General features: G+C 38.3%; 1 long non-coding RNA gene across 1 annotated transcript; it reads left to right on the top strand.

Annotated features, from left to right (window-relative positions):
• Positions 1–397: 397 nt before the first annotated feature.
• LOC127743863 (uncharacterized) lies at positions 398–3244 on the top strand. The gene is made up of 3 exons (XR_008005180.1): positions 398–520; positions 611–665; positions 2928–3244. It is a non-coding gene; the product is annotated as an uncharacterized LOC127743863 (long non-coding RNA).
• The last annotated feature ends 954 nt before the right edge of the window (positions 3245–4198 follow it).

Here is a 4198-nt window from a genome sequence, read left to right as displayed (position 1 = left end):
AAATGGTGGACAAGGACTTATTATACATATTGCACGTAGCAATTATGATTAGTTACGTATATAAATGGTTGTATCTTTTCTATTGCCAATAGATATATAAAACCCGGTTAATTAACGGCTAATTAACCCGTAAATGAGAATTTATTCTAGAAAGTTTTAAATGTGATTTTTATGGCTAAATGTGATAAAGGAGATTGAGACGAGAATTTTGGTACCAATTTTATAGAATTCGGACCAAGATTGGACCGAACGGGCCAAACCGGGCCAACCGGACCCAAAGTGGGCCCTTAGCCCAACATAACTAAACCAAAACCCTAGTTTTCAGCACTCTCTCTCCTCATTTGAGACACTAAACACGCTGAAATGGAGGCCATGAAGAGAAGAACACTCTCTCAAGTTCTTTCTCTCACTTGATCTTCAAACCACCATAACTTTTGATCTAGAGCTCCGATTGCCGCACCGTTTGCGGCCACGCATTCACCGCGGAGAGCTCTACAAAAACCATACAATCAATCTTGAGGTAAGCCATGTTTTGCTCCTCGAATTTCCAGCCTTATTTTCGAGTTTTATGAGCAAAAATGTTGAGATTTTGGGCTCTTTGATGTTATAGGACCCAACTCTCTTGAAGAAGAAGGTTAATCTTGTCTTCTTGGACTTTGGGTATGGTAAGATTCTCAACCCTAGTGTAATTTGTGGTTCTATGATGTTTGGGTTTTGAGATGTTGTGTATGGGTGTGATGATTGTGGCTTAGGTTTTGTATATGTGAATATTGGAGCTTGATTGGTGATATTAAAAAGCTTGAAAAAGGTTTGGTGGTGAAAAATCTGTTCTTGGAGGTGTTGAGGCCTTGAGAGCTTGAGGAAAAGTGGTTTGGAAGTGCTCCGGTTGAGCTTGGAAAATCGGCTAAGGTGTGGTCTCGGTTTCTCGTATCTAATATATAATGTGGTAGGAAATACTTAGGCTAGAGGCCCTAAGATAGGCGTTGAATTGTTGATGTTGTTGGATGATTGAAATATATGATGTGGTCATATATGTGATGATGATTATTGATGCCTTGATGGTATGATGTATGAGAAATATGCATGTTGTGATATATGCTTGATGATTGGTTATGGTTGAATTGTGGACTGAACCATGTTGATGGTGAGTATGATATTAATTGTGTACAATGATGATTTATTGGAAGTGGTGTTGTTGAAAATTGGCATGAGGAAGAGTATATGATATGTCAATGCGTTTGAGTTTGAGCCACTTGGGGGAAGTGGGTTAAAATGATGGGATAGTGATTTTGTAAATTGTGGCAAAGTGTCAATGTGTGAGTTGAGGAGGCTTGATGTTGAATTTGATATATTTTGATTGATTTCAAAGAAAATGGATGAAATTGGCATGTTTTGATTGATTTTGAAAAGAGTTAAAAATGACTTGTTTTGAAAATGGTACTTTGTGGTTTTGTATGAAAAATATGGTTTTTTGGGCATACTTTGACGGGACATAACTTGTATTACGGATCTCTGTTTTGTGCCAAATCTGTTTAGAAATAAAATTGGATTCAGGATGTCCATGCCGTTCGAAGAACGGGTGAAAAACGATTTAAAATGAGGAAGTTATGTCCATCGGAAGATTGGGGGTTGAATCTGTGAATTCTACAGTTTTTAACTTAGAAAATTTTTAGCATGACCCCCCGTGCGTAGGTGCACTTGGCGCGTACGTGCCGTTCTTCTCGAAAACGCCATCCACACGTGCGCGTGATGTGCGCGGGCATGCCGAATGTGCTGCACCCAATGCCCAGCCATTTTCCAGAGAGTTGTGCCAGAACTGTGCCAGTTTTGTGCCTGAGGCACGAGAGCACCCACGCGTATGCGTGGTTGACACGTGCGCGTTGCTTGGCTATTTTTCAATCCTCGCGTTAGCCTGCATGACGCATACGCGTCGATGAGTTTTGTGGCCATCCACACGTGCACGTGGAGTGCGCGTACGCGGGGCCCTGTTTTCATCCCAAAGTTAATTTTTCAGTTTTAAAAGCCAAATCTCATACTTCTAAGCCTCCGATCTCACTACTTATCTCTTAAATCATTATGATATGCCTAGCAATTAGAAAAGGAGCTAGGGGATGTGGTAACTTGCGAGTGAAGCAAGGGAAAAATGAATGATCAATGAGGATCAAAGATGATTATGTGAGAGGCGGAGGATGGCGGTGGAAGTGCTTGTTATGTCATGGGCTGAAGGGTCATAATTGTTGATGAATTGGCTGGTTATGGATTTAACCGTGAGTCGGATGGCTAGATTATTGCCGTGTTATGGCGGAGCCATGATTATGGCTAAGTATAAATGCATATATGTTGTTGAATAAATTGTGAATGTTGCACTTCCACTGTTGGAGATGAGAGTTTCCCTGGATGGAAGCAGTGACTAGCCACCACGTGCTCCAAGTTGAGACTCGAAGCTCTTTTGACCCTATGTCGTAAGGGTGGCCGGGCACTGTGAAAGCCCGGATGAGCTCGCCCCCGTAAATATTCACCAGTGAAGGTGATGGATATGGATCATGATTATGATCAAGTTTATGATGAGTATAACTCGAGTTGGGGATGCGCGACAGAGGGACAGTCCAATGGTTAGCTACCAGGACTTGTCGGGTTGACTGTTCCTATTTGTATATTTCTTATTTGATATAACTGTGTTTGCTACGTTATACTCCTCTTGGTGGTTGGGAGGTGTGAAGGAATTGGAAAGGGAAGTATTAGTTAGACTGAAGAATCTTTAGTCAGTCGCCACATATGGTTTAGCTTGTATATAAGCTTTGATATTATGTGGAGGAAGTTCTAGGATTGCCTTCGGCTTTCCTCTATTATTATGTATTATATATGTGGAAGCTGTTACCATGCTGGGGACCTCTGGTTCTCACCCATGCGGATTTTGTGGTTTTCAGATGCAGGACGTGAGGTTTCTCGCTGAGGCCTGCTGGAGACTTCTGGATTTGCGAAGATCCTTTGTTCTCGGGACTATGTTTTGGTTTATATGTTTTGCTTAGATACTTTTATCTCCATTAAATAATACAAACTGAGATGACTCCTCTTATGGGAGATTTTGGAGAATAGGTTTTATGTATTTGTGTCCCTTTGGGTTTTCTTTAGGGTTTTCCTTATTTTATCATATGTATATATTGCTATGCTCGGACCGGTTATCTTCGCAGCCGGATTTTGAGTCTTGATATTCCTATTTTTGACACTCCTTTGTATATATATAATCTCGCGTTGGTTTATCCTTTGTTCATTACGTTATCGATTGGAGTGTTGCGCTTTAGGATTTCGATTTTTGTTTACCCCTTTTTCTACAAAGGCTCCTAGTTATAATCAATCATTCATACTATTATACATACTAAATTTTTATTTTTAAGGTCGTAATACGTTGCCATCTCTGAATTATGATTTAAGCATAAGACTCTGTATGGTAGGGTGTTACAAGATACAATGTTTTGAACATGCACAATTCTTAAAGAGTTGTGTCCCTTTAGCCAATAGACATAATGTTTTGAACATACACAATCCTTAAAAGGTTGTGTCCCTTCAACCAAATGGTACTAAACGGTTAATAACCGTTTATTAATATTAATAATAATATTATTAATAATATCAATAATATTAATAATATTAATTAATTAAATTTGTAAATACTCTTCAATCCCCCACTATTTACAAAATTTAAATGTCATACAATGCAAGTATATGCATAAAGAATGTGTCACTAAGATTAAACATTCTTTTAGTGTAAATTTTAAAGTTTTAATGAAATAATAGGTGTCTAATCGATTAAACATATACTCAATTTGCTAGTATAAAAAATCACACACATTACTTATACCCTCCAAGTTCAAGAGTTTATCATTTTAAGCACTTATATGGCCTTGTGCTCATCCTGGTTTCATGAATATTTACGAGAATAAAACCTCTAAAATTCTCGATTAGAGCGGCACCACTCTTATATTCATATAGGTGGAATCTTTTGATAAATAATATTATCATTCCATTAAGAGTTTTAACTCACCCTCCTAATTTATTGTAAATAGCACTAAATCATATACCTTAGTGCTCCAATTGCTAAATAACTTGTTATTACCCATTAAACCTTGAAACTAGTGGTCTACTAGAATAAGGTTGGTTTCCCATCATTTAGCAATAATAGGTTTTAATCCCATTTTAG

Source organism: Arachis duranensis, unplaced genomic scaffold (assembly GCF_000817695.3).
Source record: "Arachis duranensis cultivar V14167 unplaced genomic scaffold, aradu.V14167.gnm2.J7QH unplaced_Scaffold_165934, whole genome shotgun sequence".
Classification (NCBI taxonomy): domain Eukaryota; kingdom Viridiplantae; phylum Streptophyta; class Magnoliopsida; order Fabales; family Fabaceae; genus Arachis; species Arachis duranensis.
This window is presented reverse-complemented; position numbering and strand designations above follow the sequence as displayed.